The sequence below is a fragment of the Canis lupus genome, chromosome 6, assembly GCF_011100685.1.
Source record: "Canis lupus familiaris isolate Mischka breed German Shepherd chromosome 6, alternate assembly UU_Cfam_GSD_1.0, whole genome shotgun sequence".
Taxonomy (NCBI): Eukaryota; Metazoa; Chordata; class Mammalia; order Carnivora; family Canidae; genus Canis; species Canis lupus.
This window is the reverse complement of record NC_049227.1, coordinates 30,927,721-30,946,985: the sequence shown is the minus strand read 5'-3', so window position 1 is coordinate 30,946,985 and position 19,265 is coordinate 30,927,721. Positions and strand designations below refer to the sequence as shown.

The 19,265-nt window shown below is 41.6% G+C and overlaps 1 protein-coding gene across 9 annotated transcripts in view; it reads left to right on the top strand.

The window, feature by feature from the left end:
* SNX29 (sorting nexin 29) overlaps positions 1-19,265 on the top strand; it is a 528,683-nt gene that overhangs the window by 180,640 nt on the left and 328,778 nt on the right. The gene's annotated exons all lie outside the window — the stretch shown is intronic.

Below are 19,265 nucleotides of genomic sequence, written 5' to 3'. Positions count from 1 at the left end.
CACTCGATAGATACTTAAATTTTCTCTCTCTCTCTCTCTCTCTCTCTCTCTCTCACACACACACACACACACACACTTTAATTATTTCTGTAGTTTCTGAAGTAGGCACTTCTATTCTCCCATTTTATAGGTGGTAAAACCAGGGCCCAGAGAGGTCAAGTGACTTGCCTAAGGTCACACACAGGTAGAGTCAGTATTCATATTAGGCCTGTTGGACCTCAAAACACTTTTAAGGCAGCTTACTGCTCACTTCTATCCTTTATGTCATTAGTCAGTGCCCTAAAGAAGTAACTCGAAAGAGTTTTGAATGAGTGTAAATGACAGTCAAGTATGATTCCGGCTATTAAGTTTGGAACCCAGTGATTTTCCTGTTGTGCTCAGGATATTTCGGGTGTGTATCATCTGCAATTAATTACCTTCATGAGTTGCTCGAGTTGTCTGGGCTGTTTCCCTGGCTCTGGGTATGAAATGTGGGGCCAGCGTGCCATTCTGAGTGGAATTTACCAGGTGGCTAATGAGATGGGGTTTATAAAAGAAATAGTGAAATGGTGGCAACAGGGAGTGAGTACTAAAAATCAAACAAGCTTTTTACGACTCCCCTCCCCCCTCCAGCTGGCAGATGAGACACTACACAGCTCAAGTCAGAACAGTCAAGGAGAAATGCAGACTTCTTGGAATTTGGGCCCCCTAGCAGCCCTTGCCCTGTCTTTTTAGAGAAAATGGCTAGAAAAGACAAGTAGTCAGATTTCTTATGCACACTGAGGGACCATTGCTTCCTGACCTGCAGTAGGGGGAGCATCGTTGTATCTCTGTGGACTCTTGCTCTGATTGGGGTGTGCTGGGACGGCGCAGGGCAGTGAGTAGTTCTTGGGCTCAGGTGTGGCCCGGAAGTGACCCGGAGGCTGGTTAAAATGCAGATTCCAGGCCTACTCCAGATTGTGAATGTTGAATTCTGCAGCAGGGCCTGGGAATCTGTTTTGACTTAATTTTTGAATTCCTGAATATTATTAGTATTTGCTATGAACAGAGCATTCTTCTTCATAATGTGTACAATCATCCCAATCAGACAATTAACATTACATTTTTACCATCTAGTCCTTTCTTCATGTTCAGCCTTCACCTGTTGTCTCACTAATGGCCTTTCTTGCAAAATAATTTGAGTCCAGGATGGCTTGTTGGATGTAATTCCTTCGATCTGGAACAGTTTTTTTCCCCTGGATTTCCATAACTTTGACATTTTTGAAGATTACCAGCCAGCTTATTTTGCAGAATGCTGCTCAGTTGGTTGTTGTTTGGAATATTAGCTTTCATTTATGCGTCTTGGTTACTTGAATCACTGAAGTGATGCGTGCTCTTCTCTGAACATCCTAGCAGGTGGTGCCCGGCTTCAATTTGTCCCATTACTGATCACAGTAATTCTGATCCCTTGATCATGATAGTATCTGCCACTCTTCTCTGCTGGGAACATTTTCCCTCCTTTGTGGTTCAGTATTTTTTGGAGAGGTAGTTGGAGTCTATGTGAATATCTCATTATACATTAAATTTTCTCCTCATTCACTTATGGGTTCATGGATTTCTCTTCAGTAGCTCATCCATTACTATCATTATTTTGATGGTCAGACTGTCTTGGATTTGTCCTGTGGCAACCCTGATGAGTGGGCTTCGGTGTCCTTTTGAAATGACTCTGTAAGTTTAGATGGACACTCTGAATTCCAATTCAACGCCACACTGTTGACCTTCAAACTTCTCACTTTATATATTTTTTGCTCCCTTCTTTGAAGCAAGAGCCCTGGATCAGACTGTCAGTGTAATAATTACTTGCAGGTGTCCAATATAGAGATTCAGCAGTTCCATACATCACCCTGTGCTCATAAGTGCAACCCTTAATGCCCATCACCTGTTTTAGCCATTCCCCACCCCCACCCCCACTTTCCCTCTGGTACCTATTATTTTTCTATAATTAAGACTGTTTGTGGGGGGCCAGTTGGTTAAGCTATCTGCCTTCTGTTCAGATCATGATCCAGGGTCCTGGGATTGAGCCCTATGTCTGGCTCTCTGCTCCTTGGTGATTCTGACTTTGCCTCTCCCTCTGCCCCTCCCCCCAGCTCATGCTTGTGCACTCTCTCCAAAATAAAAAAAAGTTTCTTTTGAGTCTCATTTGTTACCCTTTGTTTCTTAAATTCCACATATGAGTGAAATAATATGGTATTTGTCTTTCTCTGACTTCTTTTGCTTAGTATTATACTCTCTGGCTCCATTGCCTTCATTGCAAATGGCAAGATTTCATTCTTTATTATGGTTGAATAATATTCTATACCACATCATCATTATCCATCAATTGTTGGACACTTGGGCTGCTTCCATATCTTGGCTATTGTAAATAATGCTGCTATAGGGGTGGACGTATCCCTTTGAATTAGTGCTTTTATATTCTTGGGGTAAATATCTCATAGGGTGATTGATGGATCTTAAGATTGTTCTATTTTTAACTTTTTGAGAAACCTCCATAGTGTTTTCCACAGTGGCTGCACCAGTTTGCATTCCCACCAACAGTGCATGAGGATTCCTTTTTCTCTGTATCCTTGCTAACACCCCTTGTTTCTTGTGTCATTGATTTAGCCATTCAGCAGGTGTGAGGGGCTTTCCCATTGTGGTTTTGATTTGCATTTCCTTGATAAGTGATGATGATTATCTTTTCATGTGTCTGTTGGTCATCTGGGTACTTCTTTGGGAGCTGCTCATTTTTAAATTGGATTATGTTTTTGGGTGTTGAATAAGTTCTTTCTGTTTTTTGGGTACTAACCCTTTATTACATAAGTCATTTACAGGGATTTCCCATTTCATAGGTTGCCTTTTAGTTTTGTTGATTATTTCCTTTGCTGCATAGAAGCTTTTATTTTGACGTAGTCCCAGTAGTGTAGTTTTGCCTTGGTTTCTCTTCAGAGACCTATCTAGTAAGAAGTTCCTAAGGCCAATGTCAAAGAAGTTACTGCCTGTGTTCCCTTCTAGGATTTTTATTGTTTCAGGTCTCACATTGAGGTGTTTCATCCATTTTCAGTTCGTTTTTGTGTGTGGTGGAAGAAAGTGGTTACTCTTCTGCATGTTGCTGTCCAGTGTTCCCAGCACTATTTGTTGCAGAGGCTTTTTCCCATTGGGTATTCTTTCCTGCTTTGTTGAAGATTAATTGATCATACAATTGTGGACTTCTAGGTTCTCGCTTCTGTTCCATTGATGTGTATCTATTTTTGTGCCAGTACTATACTGTCTTGATGATTACAGCTTTGTAAGATGAAGTCCAGAATTGTGATGCCTCCAGCTATTGCTTTTCTTTTTCAAGGTTGCTTTGGCTATTTGGGGTCTTGTGTGGTTCATATGAATTTAGGATTATTTGTTCAAGTTCTGTGAAAAATACTGTTGGTATTTCTATAGGAATTCCATTAAATGTGTAGATTGATTTGGGTAGCATGGACAATTTAATAATATTCCTGTAATCCATGAAATGGAATGTCTTCCCGTTTCTTCAGTTTCTTTCATCAATGTTTTATAGTTTTTCAGAGTAAGATCTTTGACCTCTTTGGTCAGGTTATTGCTAGATAATTAATTTTGGATGTAGTTGTAAATGGGATTATTTTCTTAATTTCTCTTTCTGCTGCTTCATTATTGGTATATAAAACATATAATAGATTTCTGTCGATTGATTCTGTATCCTGTGACTTTACCGAATTTGTTTATTGGTTCTAGCAGTTTTTAGTGGAGTCTTCAGCATTTTCTGTATTTAATATCATGTCATCTGCAAGTAGTGAAAGTTTTACTTCTTTCTTACTGATTTGGATTCCTTTCATTTCTTTTTGTTGTCTGATTGCTGTGGCTAGGACTTATAGTACCATGTTGAATAAAAGTGCTAACAGCAGATATTCCTTTCTTATTCCTCACCTTAGAGGAAAAGCTCTGTTTTTCCCTATTAAGGATGATGTTAGCTTCAGTTTTTTTTTTTTTTTTTTTTAACAGATGGTTATTATGTTGAGGTATGTTCCCTCTAAACCTATTTTATTGAGGGTTTTTTTTTTTTTTAAATTTATTCATGAGAGACACACAGAGAGAGGCAGAGACCTAGGCAGAGGAAGAAGCAGGCTCCCTGTGGGGAGCCTAATGTGGAACTCTGGGATCCTGACCTGAGCCAAAGGCAGATGCTCAACCACTGAGTCACCCAGGCGGCCCTTTATTGAGGATTTTTAACATGAATGGGTATTATATTTTGTCAAATGCTTTTTTTTTTTTTTTTGCATCTATTGAAAAGATCCTATGGTTCTTAGCCTTTTTCCTATTGATGGCATGTATCCCGTTGATTTGCAAATATTGAACCACCTTTGCATAGATCCCACTTGATGGTGGTGAATGATTTTTTTAATGTATTGTTGACTTTGGTTTGCTGGTATTTTATTGAACTTTTGCATCTATGTTCACCAGGGATATTGGTCTGTGGTGTTGTTTTAGTGGTGTCTTTATCTGGTTCTATTCATAGAATGAATTTGGAAGTTTACCTTTTTTATATTTTGGAATAATATAAAAAGAATAGGTATTCTTTAAAAGATTGGTAGAATTCACCTGTGAAGCCACCTGGTCCTGAACTTTTGTTTTTTTGTGAGTTTATATTACTGACTCTTTACTTTGCTGGTTATTGGCCTGTTCAAAATTTCTATTTCTTCCAGTTTCAGTTTGGATAGTTTGTTTCTAGGAATTTATCCATTTCTTCCAGCTTATTCGATTTGTTGGCGTATGGTTATTTATAATATTCTCTTATGATTGTATTCCTGTGGGGTTGTTTCTTCTCTCTGGTGATTTTGAGTCTTGTTTTCCTCTTGATTAGTCTGGCTAAATGTTTATCAATTCTGTCCCCCCCACCCCCTGCATGAGCCAGCTCTTGGTTTCATTGATCTGTTCTATTGGTGGTTTTTTTTTTTTTAATTGTTTATTTCTGCTCTAGTCTTTATTATTACTCCTTCCTTCTGCTGGTTTTATGTTTTGTTCTTTTCAAGTTCCTCTAAGGTATAAGGTTAAGTTGTTAGATTTTTCTTGCTTGAGGTAGGCTTTTTTTTTTTTAAGATTTTTTAAAGATTTCATTTATTTATTCATGAGAGACACAGAGAGAAGGCAGAGACATAGGCAGAGGGAGAAGTAGGCTCCTCGCAGGGAACCCAATGTGGGACTCGATCCTGAAACTCTGGGATCACGATGCCTTGGGCCGAGGGCAGACGCTCAACTGCTGAGCCACCCAGGCGTCCCTGAGGTAGGCTTGTATTGCTCTATATTTCTCATAATCACTTTTGCTGCATCCCATAGATTTTGGATTTTTATTTTAATTTTCACGTGTTTATCTGTTTTTTATTTTCTAATTTCCTGGTTGATCCATTCATTGTTTAATTAGCATGTTTTTTTAAACTCCATGTATTTCTGATCTTATTTTTTTCTTGTGGTTGTCTTCTAGTTTCATAGCATTGTGGTCAGGAAATAGGCATAGTGATTACAGCCTTCTTGAATTTGTTGAGGTTTATTTTGTGGGCTAATATGTGATCTCTTCTGGAGAATATTCCATGTATACTTGGAAAAATGTATTTTGCTATTTTAGGATGGAATATTTAGAAGATGTCTGCTATATCCATCTGTTCCAGCATATCATTCAAAGCCACTGTTTCCTTGTTGATGTTCTGGTTATAGGATCTGTCCATTACGGAGTACGGTGTTAAAGTCCCCTACTATTATTGTGTTATTATCAATTCCATTATGTTTAACTATTTTAAGTATTTAGGAACTCCTGTGTTGGGTGCATAAATATTTATAGCTGTTATCTTCTTGTTGGATTGTCCCTTTTATACAGTGTCCTTCTTTGTCTCATTCTTGTCTTTGTTTTAAAGTCTATTTCCTCTGATAGGAGCATTGCTACTCTGGCTTTCTTTTGACATTCATTTGCATGATAGATATTTTTCTGTCCTCTCCCTTTCAACCTGCAGGCGTGTTAAAGTCTAAAATGGGTCTCTTTTAGGTGGCACATTCTGTCCCTCTCCTTCTTTTGATTGGAGCATTTAGTCCATTTACATTCAAAGGTAGTATTGATAGCTAGGTATATATTGCTATTTTATTACTTGTTTTGTGTTTGTTCCTGAAGATTTTCTTTGATCCTTTCTTGTCTCTCTTTCATGGTTTGCTGATTTTCTTTAGTGATATATTTGGATTTCTTTCTCTTCATTCTTTGCATATTTATTAGTGGTTTTTGATGTGTGGTTACCATTAGGTTTGTATATAGTGTTCTGCTTTAAGCAGTCTGTATTAAGTTGATGGTTGTTTGTATTTGAATCCATTCTTTTCTCCTCTCTTCCCCACATTTTAGGTATGTTTTATTTTCTATCTTTGAGTTCCTTGACTAATTGTGGTTTTTTTTTTTTTTTTGAGTGAAATATTCATTTTTACTGCTTTTGTGTTTCCTACCTCTACTGTCACTTTTCGTCTCTTCTTTCCAAAGGGTCCCTTATAATACTTCTTGCAGGGCTGGTTTAGTGGTCACGAACTCCTTTAGTTTTCATCTGGGAAGCTCTTCATCTCTCCTCCTATTCTAAATGATAGCCTTGCTAGACAGAGTATTCTTGGCTGCAGATTTTTCCCATTCAGCACCTTGCATATAACATGCTGCTGTCTTCTGACCTGCCAAGTTTCTGTTGAGGGATCTCCTGCTAGCTTTATGGGTTTTCCCCTTGTTAGTAACTTGTCTTACTGGTTTTAAGATTTTTTTATCACTATTTTGAAATATAATTCAATAGGCTTATTCAGTAGGCTTATAATAGGCTTGTTGTGGTTTTGGTCACCTCTGTTGGGCATTATCTGTGCCACCCCAATCTGCATATCCATTTCCTTCCCCAGATGAGAGAAGTTTTCAGCTATTGTTTCTTCAAATAAATCTTCTGTCCCCCCTTTCACTCTTTTCTTCTCGGGGCTCTGCTAATACAAATGTTATTACATTTGATGGAATCACTGAGTTCTCTAAGTCTATTCTTGTTTTGCATAATTCTTTTTTTTCTCTTTTGTTCGACTTGATTACTTTCCATGACTTGGTCTTCTAGGTTATTAATTTGTTCCTCTGCCTGGGGTGTGTGGCTAGAGGCACACAACTGGGTGTAATGCAGCAGGTGTGCATGGTGGCAGCTGTGCACCTGGCTGGCTTGGAACACCTGGGTGGTTTTAACAAAACTTTCCCTGAGCCCAGGTAAGTCCAACAGGCTTGAGGTGGATGAGTCTTTGGAGAACCTGTGGGTGTGGTGCATGGCTAGGGGTTAGACAGCAGGTATATGTGCAGCCCCATCTCCTGCAGGTGTCTCTGTGCCTTTGTTGGCAGGTAAGGGGAGAAAATGGCACCTGCTAGCTCCCTCATTTTCAGAGTAGTCCCCCGACAGGTTCAGAAATCAGTATGAACTAATGTCTCCTCTTTGCCCTGGTGTTGGATAAACTGCTGTTTTTCTGTTGCTTCTCTGCCCAAGCTTCTGTCTCTTTAAGGGCAGTGTCCTGGCTATCCCTCCCCTCCAGGCTCACCCAGTGCTGAATCAGCTGACCTCCAAAGCTCCAGGTTCCAAGCCCCACTGGTTTTATAAACTCAAGGAATTCAGCCTCTCTGGTTTTTAAAGCCAAACGTTGCAGGGGATTAGTCTTCCCCCTGTGGGGGCCCATTTCTCTGCTCACTCTGCACATGCAGCTCCCTCCTTCCTGCAGGCACCCTCCCTCCATGTTCTGACCTTTCAGATGCAGCTTGTTGTCTATATTGACTTATGGAGTTCATCCTGCCAGTCTCCTGATCATTCTCCAGCTTATTGACTTGGATGTGGAGGATACCTAGTTGAAAACGTGGGACGGGGTGAGCTCAGGGTCCTCCTACTCTACCATCTTAGGATATCAGGCTATTTTTGGTTACTATATCATTTCCCCTGAATGTAACTGGTTCCCAGTGGCTTTGGCGGGATTGGCTCAGGAAGAGAAGGGCTAGGAGATATCTACTTTCTGACTAAGCTCCTCCAGCTGAATCTCTTAGAGGGGATCCTCCATCCTCTGACCACCTTGGAAGAACCTGGCCTGTTGCAGGGTGTGGACTTTGGAGTTGACTAGATATCAATCCTCTACATTCATGGGTGATCTTGGCTAGTCTCCAACCTGCTGAGCTTCCCTTTAACGCATTTGGTCAAGTTTGGACGGTAGTAATACTCAATGTTTTACAAGGACTAAAATAAGAGAAATCGGATCTGACCACTTTCCTTAGGGTCTTACAGGTGAAATGGTGGTGATGAGCACAGGCCACATTAACATGTTTTACTAGTTGAGAGGTAAGCTTCTCGGGTATGGTAGGGACAGAAGAGGTGGTTGGTCACAAAGTCCTGGTGGTGGAGGAGTGGCTTCAGAAAGAGCATGCCTTGGAAGAGACTCTTAGAAAACCTGGAGTGTTCACCAGGGAACTGGGACAGTTGGGAGAGTTGTAGACAGAGTGAGACCAGCCTTGGGAAGGCACAGGTGTTAGGAGGAGCCTGGCAGGTGGGAGTGACAGTGATGAGCGGATTGCCAAATCCCAGAGTCGGAGTGAGTTCTGTGTGGCTGCTCATCTGAGCTACTCAGGGAGCCCTGGGCAGCTGCAAGAAGAGAGGAGGGGGACAGATCCGTCCTGAAGAGCACTATGTGTTGCAGGGGGTCAAAAGCCCGCATGGAATCCTAGAGTAGGCCCCCCATGGTGGCCTCAAGGAAGAATTCTCTGAAAGACCTCCTTTCCTCTCTAACCCCCTCATTGCTGAGATGCTGGCTGGCTGGCTGGCTGGGTCTAATCCCATGGACCTCTTTGGCTTGTTGATGGCCTTAGAAAGGTAGCATAGAGGAGCATAGAGGCCTTAGAAAGGTAGCATGGAGCCACACTGCCCGGTTCTGGGTCCTGGTTCTGCTGCTTGCCAGCTTGTTACCTACAAGTAGAATTACTGAGTCTCCCTGTAGATCTGAAATCCCTAGCTGACCCTAGTCCCCTTGTCTGCTGCCCTAGTCAGTGCTGGACAAGTATTAGCTTCTGATGTCAAAGTCATGGTGAAGATTGAAGAGGGTGTCTGTGAAAACAGTACAGAAATACATGTGCTTATCCTAGTGCCGGGGAGCAAGAATTCCTTCCCAGAATTAAGGGATAATTTAATTAAAGACTAATTAAATTGGCATGAGACAGATTAACAGGAGAAAATCAAATTTAATAGTGCACATACAAGGTGTCCACACAGACTGGAAAGGTCAAAGATGGCAAAGTCAGGTATATATATCATGCTGAACTAAGGAGAACGGGGGTGTAGGGATCTAGGGCTTAAGAGGAAAGGAATATAATTCACAGGGTGATGAGAAGAGTGGATGATTGGTAATTAGATGTTTGCCCTGCCATACAGATGTGGGTCATGAGATAAAAGGGCCAGTAACCCCTTACTCTGCAAAGACCCTCCAATTTAGACCCTTCCAGGTAGTGAAGGGAGGTGTGAACACATCTCTTGCGGTTACAAGGTCTCGATTACCTTCAACTCAAGACAGTCTACATGTGAAAGTGGTACATTGTGTGTGTGTGTGTGTGGTGGGGTGGGGGAGGTGGGGAGCAGAAATTTTCCTTACCCCTTCACTAGCAACAGGCCTGAGAGATTATAATACCCCTGTAAGGTGATGCGGCTGGAGTTGCAGAGGAGACTTACGGGGGAGCACACACAGTTGAGGAAAAGTGATTTTTTCCACTTTGTTTTTTCAGTGAACTTGACCTTGAATGCTAGAACTGACTATGAACACTACAGAGTCCAGCAATTGATGCTTCCCTTCCTGCCTTTTGTTGGTGGCTGCTTGGGACTGTGATCACCATTTTGGATAGCCTGATCACTGAGCTACATTTTTCTGGTATTGAGGTGTGGCTGTGGTTAGTGCCTACTTGACACCCACTAGACCATCACTCTGAGGTGGCCTTGCTCCAGCCTCGGGCTGGGGAAAGCGCAGTTCCTGTAGGTGTGTTGTACAGTGATGTTTTGATGCCTGTGAATTACCAAATGCACTTACCAAGTTCATTGGTTTTGTTGTGAGTAATTATCCTTTGAGTAGTGCTGTCTGGGGTTGCTGGTTATTGATTCTGACATTGGGGCGGGCATAATTGCTTTCACTTACAAACATTAATTATCGCAGTCATTGGAAGCTGTTTGAGAGGTACTTACCACCTCCTCCACCATTGGCTTCCTTTACTGATGTTTTTAAAGATGACAGGGTGGCCTGGTGTAATTGGGGCTGGGGCGGGAGTTGGCAAGGCTTTTTGGACTCTTGAAGAATACCTGATTACGTCGGTCTCCTCTGTCACCACCCAGTCTTCCTTGTCCCAGCCATTATCCTTTCTCACCTGGGTGAGTTGTCAGCCTAACTTCCTTCTGTTCTGTGTATTTGTTTTTGTCCCTTTTTTTTTTTTTTCCACATAGCTTGTCACTCCCCTGTGTAACACGTTGGATTGGCTGAATGAAGTCCATAATTTGGGGTCCCTTATGATTCCTTAGCTGCTCTAGCCTCCTTGTCTGCCCCAAGTCTGGCCTGGGGGCTCCCTGCCTCCCCTGGCTGGTTCCTCTGCCTGGAACCTCCTATGAGTGTGCTCCAAAGTCTGGCAATGTGGGCATCCCCTGGGGGCTTGATAGATAGGCCGAATCTCAGGTTCCATCGAGACACTGAATCAGAACCTGCATGTTACCAAGACCTCTACTTGACCTGTCCTGCATGTTCATACCATGCCCTTCCTTGCTTCCTATTGGTGTTGCCTCTTTGTCACCTTTCAGAAAGGCTTTCTTAGACTACCCCATGTGAAATACCCACTTACTTATCCTGTATCCTTTTCCCTTCCTTCCTTGCTTTATTAATCGATAGACCTTTGGGAACAGTTTCAGATTTATAGAACTGTGATCAGAAATACTGAGTTTCCACATATCCCTTCACAGCCTTCCTCCCCAACTTCCCCGGTTAACATCTGGCGTTCCTGTGACATTGGTTATAGTTGATGAACCAATGTTGATATGTTATTAAATCAGGTACATAGTTTACATTAGTATGTAATGTACATTATGTACATTCTATGGGTTTGGACAAAGGTAGAGGGACATATGTCCACCACTGTAGCATCCTACAGAGTGATCTCACTGCCCTAAAAAACCCCTGTGCTCTGCCTGTTGACCTCCTTCCTCCTAGCCTCAGATTGCTTTGTCTTCATCATTGTGACTTTTCCTAATTATCTTACCATTGGAATCATAGTCTGTAGCCTTTTCAGATTGACTTCCTTCACTTAGCAATATGCATTTCAGTTGCCTCTATCTTTACATGGCTTTTGTAGCTCATTTCTTTTCATCACTGAATAATACTCCTTGTCTGGATTTACCGGTTTGTTGATTCATTCATTTATGGAAAGTTGTCTTGATTCCTTCCATGTTGTGACAGTAAGGAACAAAACTGCTATAAATATTATATGCAAGGTTTTGTGTAGACATAAGTTTCAACTCCTTTGTGTAAATACCAAGGCGTGTGATGGCAGGATCATATGGTAGGAGTATGTTTAGTGTTGTGAGAAACTGCCAGACTGTTCGGGAGTGGCTGTCCCATTTTGTGTTCCCATCAGCAACGCATGAGCATTCCTGTTGCTCTGTGTCCTCGCAAGCATTTGGTGTTGTCAGAGTTCTGGATTTCTGCCATTCCAACGGGTGTGGCTTGCTTGAGCTTTTATAGGTCTCATTGTATCTGAAGTCTGTTTGGTGACTGGTTTGTGCACCTTGAAAGTTGCTTTCAAGAGAGGAGAGACCTAGTCCTGTTACTACTCCATTTCTGTTGCCAAAATGATACTCAGTACACAAGCAGGTCTGTGGGAACGTGTTGAGTAAATGATGTACTTTCTACAATGTTCTGGTTAAGTCCTCGGGATTCTTCCATTATTGAGGTGAGTGAAGTGCAGACAGGGATGTTCACGCTGCACACATTTGGTTAGAAATTACTGTGAGACTCTCCCTTTACAGATGAGTGATGGGTCAGAGGAATTTGTCACTTTGGACATGTTATTTGCCCTCTCTGTTATTCTTAAGTCTGTTTCTAGACCTGAAATTGAGGATAAAAGTATCTCATAGAATTATTAGGATTAAATGAATTAATGTATGTAAAGCTGCGTTAGTTCTCAATTGTTAATAAATGATCCCAAAATATAGTAGATGAAAACAACACATTCTTGTCTCATAGTTTCTATGGGTCAGGAGTCTGGACACGACTTAGCTGGGTGCCTCTGGCTCAGGCTGTCAGGAGGTTGTGGTCACGTGTTGGGTGGTGCTGCTGTCATTTCAAGGCTCGGATGGCCTTCCAAGCTCTCTCACTTGGTTGCTGGCAGACCTCATCCCTCACCAGGTGGGCCTCTCCACACTGCCGTTATAGAGATTGCCTATCCCAGGAGTTGTCAGAAATAACTTGATACCCAGTGAGCACTATAGGAGTTTAGGTGGTGATGCTTGCTACCACCCCTGCCACTACCACCTACTACTATTACTACCACCACTGTTGCTACCACCACTAACTGCTGCCGCCACTGTCACCTACCACTGCTACCCCCATCCCTCTTCAGGTGTTGTCAAAGAGCTGGTAAGAACTGGAGCTGAGAGTTGGTCTGAATCTAGATATTTCCAGTTTCCTATACTGCCTACTGACTTTTCTGCTTTGCAGCATGGTTGCTGAGGCTAATCTTCTTTGTCTCACTGGAATGTGGACTCTAGGAGGGTATAGAGTCCTTGTCTATTTTGTGCAACCTCCTGCCTTCTGCACCCAGCCCTTGGTGAATAGATGCTTTATGATAACCTTGTTAATAGAACCAGTGTTGCACCCTTTACCTAATCAAATGGAAAAATAAAGTTGAGAAATGAAGGAAGCTCCAAGAGGTCAAGAGAATAGTCTTTTTTTTTTTTTTTTTCTGATGGATTCCCTTCCCTTACCTCATACCTGGCAGTCCGTGAATTCCTGATGAATGAATGAGAACAAAATGACAGCTTTTTGTGGCAAACACTCTAGCCCCCACCTGAAAGGAGGAAGGGATTGGCCAGTGTTGTGGTTAACCCAGTGCAGTGTTCAGTAGAGGTTAAATCCAATTGTCTTGTTATATTCATGCCCTGCTTTGTGCTGTATGGAATTTAAGGCATATGGTGCTCTGAATGTGAGCAATTTTCAAAGAACTGAAAGGTGACAATAAAATAGTTGAATCTAGAATTGAACTTTTTCTTGGATTCTAAAGTCAGGATCTCAGAAGGAGACCTAGCTTTCTACCCCACCCAGCAATTCTGATGGTACTGCACTTGGGTGAGAATGTGGACCTCGGTGTGATGGAAGCCTGAGCAAGCCAGTCTCGGCTGGGCTTCTCTTACTGAGAGGTCCTAAATGACTCTTGTTCATGGGTCACTGAGTCTTTGGAGCCACATTACAAACCCAAGTTTTGAATTGGCAACAGGCCACTTTATTCCCCAAAGATCTGTTCAATGATGTACCACTCTTGATACATTTGCCTCATCCTTTTTCTTAAAAGTTAAGAGGGTATTAATCACAGAGACAAAGTGGAATGTAGTTGCCAGGGGCTGACAGGGTGTGCAGTAGGGGTGGGAAAGGGGAGTTGTTTAATAGGTACAGTTTCCACCATTCAAGATGAAGAAAGTTCTGGAAATGGCTACACAACAATGTAAATGTACTTTAAAAAAAATTTATTCATGAGAGACACACAGAGGCAGAGATCTAGGTAGAGGGAGAGGCAGGCTCCCTGCAGGGGAGCCTGGGATCATGCGCTGAGCCAAAGGCAGACAGTCAACCACTGAGCCACCCAGGCATCCCGACAATGTAAATGTACTTAATGCTGCTGACCTGTATACTTAGAAATGATGAAGGCAGTAAATCTCACATGTATTTTATTTAAAAAATTGAGAAAAAGATGAAGAAAAGTACAGAGATGCAGTGGCAAGAGGTGACTTTGTTACTCTGAGGGTTTTTTTCCGGCCTCCTGCCTGCAGTTGGCAGTCTTTGGTTTTATGGTATCTTTCTTAGGTGCCCATATTGTGGACTCCCGTTAGTGGGAGATGCCTTCTAGGTGGGTGCAGTGGGAAATGTGGCCTTATCTTCTTCTCCTCTTTAACTTATACTTTTTAAATTGTCTTTTGGTTTTGGTGTACATACAGTAAAACTCACTTTTTTAAGGACGTATACTTACGAGTTTTAAGACCTGCATACACGAATGTAACCCTACAGTTAGGATGTAAAATAGTTTCATCATCTCTGGAAATGGTCACCTGCTTCCCCTTTGCAGTCAGACTTTCCCCCAACATCTAATGTTTCCCTACTGATAATCTATTCATCATAGTTGGGACTTTCCTAGGATGTCATATACATGATAATCCTGGGGTATGTAGCTTTTTGAAGATGGTTTCTTCCATTTAGCAAGTGTTTCTGAGCTTCATCCAACTTGTTACATATCCATAGGGCATCACCTTTGTATTGGTAAATAGCATTCCTTCGTCTGGATGTGTTCAACCCTTTACCCACTGAAGGACACTTGTTCTCAGTTTTGGAGGATCATGAATAGTACTGATAAATATTCATGTAGACATTTTGTATGAACAATACATTTTCATTTTTATAGGAAAATGAAAATAAGTTGCTGGGTCATTTGACAAATATGTTAAACCTGATGAAAGGTTGCTGTGCTATTCCCCAGAGTCCCTGAGTGTTTCTGCATCCCACCAGCAATACCAGAGAGATTCAGTTGCTCCACATTATCCCCAGCACTTAATATCATCATTTTAAGAAGTCTCTAGTGCTATCTCAGTGGGTTTGATTTGTATTTCCTTAATGATGAATGATGTTTAGCATTTTCCTTGTGCTTGTTTACTGTCTATATATCATCTTTGGTGAAATGTCTGTTCAGCCAGCTTTCCCTCTCCCCTCTTATCAAGTGGTGGTGTTTTCTTGAGTTTGGATATTCTCTATGTATTTTAGATAAGAATCTTCTGTTGTTTATATGATTTATAAGTATTTTCTCCCACTCTGCAGCTTGTCTTTTCATGCTCTTAACAATGTTCCATGCAGAGTAAATCTGCTTTGACTTTTTTTTTTTCCTATCACAAATCATGCTTTTGGTGTTAAATCTAAGAACTGTGTGCCTAACCCAGCTCAGGCATGCAGATTTTCTCAAACGTTTTAGAGTTGTATGTTCTGGATTTATCTGTGGTACAGTTTGGTTAATATTTGTATAAGATGTGAGGTATTAGTTGAAGTTGACTTATCTGCTTATGGGTGTGCAGCTGTTCCAAAACCAAGTATTGAAAAGACTGTACTTTGTCCTGAGTTGCCTTTGTACTGTAGTCAGAAATTACCTGGCCAGGGGTGCCTGGCTGGCTCAGTTGATGGAGCATAAGAGTCTTGGTCTCGGGGTTATAAATTTGAGCCCCATGTTGGGGTGTAGAGATTATTAAAAATCTTAAAAAGTTACTTGGCCAGATTTGTGAGTTTATTTCTGACTCCTGGTTCTGTGGCATTTTGCTATGCCCCATTCCTTAACTGCTGTACCTTTATAAAAAGTCTTAAAATTGGGTAGTATGAGTTCTCCAAAACTGTGCTTCTATTTCCTAATGATTTTGATTATTACAGTTTCTTTGGCTTTCCATATACATTTTAGAGTCAGCTAGTGCATATCTATAAAAAATCTGGGATTTTGATTGGGCTTGTATGAAATCTGTGGATCAGTTTAATTGACACCCTAGGTGTTTTGAGTCTGTCAATCCATGAGCCTGATAATTCTTGTCTATGTAGTTATGTTTTGATTTCTCTTGTCAGGGTTTTATAGTTTCCAGCATACCTATCCTGCACATTTTTTATTTGATTTACACCTATGCATTTCACATTCTGGAGCTATGATGACTCTTAAAATTTTGCATTCTAACTATTCATTTCTAATGTGTAGAGATACAATTTTTACATCTGACCTTGAAAAACTCATTCTTGGAGATTTTTGTAGGTACTCACGATTTTCCGTGTAGAGGATCATGTCACCTACTCCAGTAGGGGCCATTTTAGTTCCTCCTTTCCAATCTGGATGCCTTCTTTTTTCACCTTAGTTTACTGGTTAGACCCTCCAGTGCTGTGCTCAGTAGGAGTGGTGAGAGTGACTTCTTTGAGTTCTCCAGCTTCTGAGAAACCATTCATTTTATTACTATGTGTGATGCTAGATGGAGGTGTTCTTCCCCCACCCCTTTTCCCCCATCTCAGGTTAGATCTAACCTAACTTTTAAAGTTTTTTTTTTTCCTAGTTCACTACCGAAGTATATTGATGGATAACTTACAAATATCTCCTAATTCCATCGTGTAGAAATGAATGCTGTTAGCATCATGGTTTATATATTTCTACCATAAATACATAGCAAACCATACATAAGGGGCTGTAGGAGGTCTGCTACTTTTGTCCTCTGCTATGTTAATGTGATGGTATGTTACAGATGTTCCTTCGTGTTAAACATAGATTCCTCACAACTGTGACAGCTCCATAGTATCTTGTTGTAGGGAGATACACCATAATCTATCCACTCCCCTGTCATCTGACATTTAGTTTGTAACCAGTTTCTTTTGGATATATTCACAACACCCTCATGTATGTGTTCTGAGACTTCTCGTTTATGGACTGTGGCTTCCTGGAAGTGGAGTTGATGGGTCAGAGGGTGTACTGTTACTGAGGCTCTTGATTCCTGTTTGCTAAGCTCACCTCTGACCAGCCACTTCCACTCATGAGATGGGTGATAATGGGTGGCAGAGGCTCATACTGTGCAACTTCTGGAAAGTCATTTCCCCCTGAACAAAGCTAGCCAGTCGGGAGAGTTGTATTCACATTTGCCCAGGAGCCTAACCAGCCAAGGGAATCTGCAGACCCATGCTCATCATCAGCCCTCCTTGTTCAGTGGAATCTTTTAGGGCTTTGAATTTTTGATTTTTTACATATACTTCTCTAAATATATGTTGAACAACACAAAACTTTAGAGCCTAAGGGACATGGGTTTGAATCTCAGGTTTGACTCCCTGTGCCACTGCTTTCCATTCTGCAAAACAGGCACAGTGAAACCAACCTCCTGATGTACTGGTGCTCTAATGAGATCATGTGGGTGCAGAGTGAAAGAACCAGGAGTTGGAGATGTTGACATGTGAGTTGTAGCCACACATTGAACTCTGATTTTTTAAAATTTGTTTTTATTTTATGGCCTGTTTAACCTCTTGCAGACTGTTTCTTCATCTGTAAAGTGAAGGTAATAAAATTTGGGGATAATCCCAACCCTTCTTGCAGGGGTGTGGTACAGACTACACAAGAGCCTGTGTGCATCGTCTCTGACATAGAGTGCCCCACGCGGGGGCAAACTGTGATTCATCATAGATGTTATACAGATCCTTTGAGTGAAATGCAGCTTTTACCTATAGGATGTCTTGGCCTTGAGCTGCTTTTCCCTTCTTAGCTACCATGGAGGAATTTCAAGGAAAATCTAAAGCTTTCAAGTGCCTACCTCTGCCACAGTCCATGTGGGCCACATTTTTCTAGCAGAAACTCAGTTCTTTGCCACTAAAATTGGTCTCCCAGTTTTAGGGGACTATGTCCAATCTAAAACAGCATTTGGCAAACTGTAGGGTAGCCAGTGTGCACGAATACTTCACTTTGAAGGCTCTGAGAAGCTCTGGGGCAATAGGGGTGGGGGGAGAGAATGAAGTTGTTCAGTGCATCTCTCCCTGATTGTGCTTACCTGTGATCCCCTTCCTCCTCTTTCCACGATCTTTTGTCACCCCCTCTAATGCAGTTCAGGAAGCACTTTAAAATACCTTCTCTGTATACCTTTATTTTATTTTAAGGCAAAGGTTCTCTGCCCCAGATTGTGGTCATGGTGCACCAGCTTTGTGGTTTGGGCCACGCCTGTGTCCTACCTGCATTATTCTCTCTTTAGTGTTCTTTCAGTCCACCTTTGAAAACCTTTGAACTTCTTTTGAAAGGATTCTTTATATCAGAGCAATATTTGGAAAATCAGTTTTTTAAAAATCTACTAGAGGAATATCTCTGTTTTATTTATATATATATATATATATATATATATATATATATATATATATATATATATATATATATATATATATAAAAGATTGGTATACCTCTAAAATGATCTTGGCAATGTACCGCATTTGGAAGATTCTGTTTTAGTTCATGCTGTTTCTCCTCTTTGGTGGAACTGTGAGGGAGTTAGGTCCCACTGCCATTGGGAGTGGAGAGAACTGGGTAAGTACTCGAGGGCAGTCAGGGAATGGGGGATTTCTCTGCAAGTTTATCTTTGTGAGGTTGGTTTCCCACTGCAGTTGCTTGGGCCATGACAGGGCTAGGTCTGCCTGACAGAAGCTTTACCCCTACTCCTCCTTGTTCTGTGGTTTGCTCATTGTGGACATTGTGATGACTGATGATACCCCTCTTCCCCCAACCTCCCCCAACCACACCTCCTCATTTGAGGCAGATGGGTGAGTTAGAGTTGAAAGACCAGATCCTTGGAGAGGGCCTGGCATTGACAGGTGGATCACTGACTGGTCCTAAATGGGATGAGAAGCCCTCAGCTGCACCTGGAGCAGCAGTGACTACACTTGGGTGGACAGGGAAGTGGTTGGACCCTTAGGACTTCCTAGTGTCTCGTGTCACTGGAAGGTCTGAGCGCAGGTGGTTCTTAGTAACAACAACATCCCAGCAAAAACAACAGATGTTTTTTTAGATGGCATGTCAGGGTTTGATATTAAATCAACTCTGTTGGTTATAAAAACAACTAGATGTGGTAGGGCAATCTTCAGCTGAGCAGTATACATCCTAGAACCAAAGAAGGGGAAAATCCTATGAAGTGGAGAAGAGGGAGTTGCTCTAAGGTATTAATGGACACGGTGACAAATACCTATGCCTCCTTGATCTGAGCTCTCTGCCTCACAGGCTCACCATGCATGTGTTGTCAGTGTAGACAGGGTGGAGGTGCTTCCCCCCATATAGGTGAAGGGGTGGCCTGATCCATAGTACTACCATCTTTCCTCTTGAGGATTTTCTTTAATGTTTTTGTCTGCAAACATAACTTCCCTATAGAAGATTAGGGAATACAGCTGAGCAACCAAAAGAGAAAAAGGCTAAAAGTAATAGCCCTATGAGC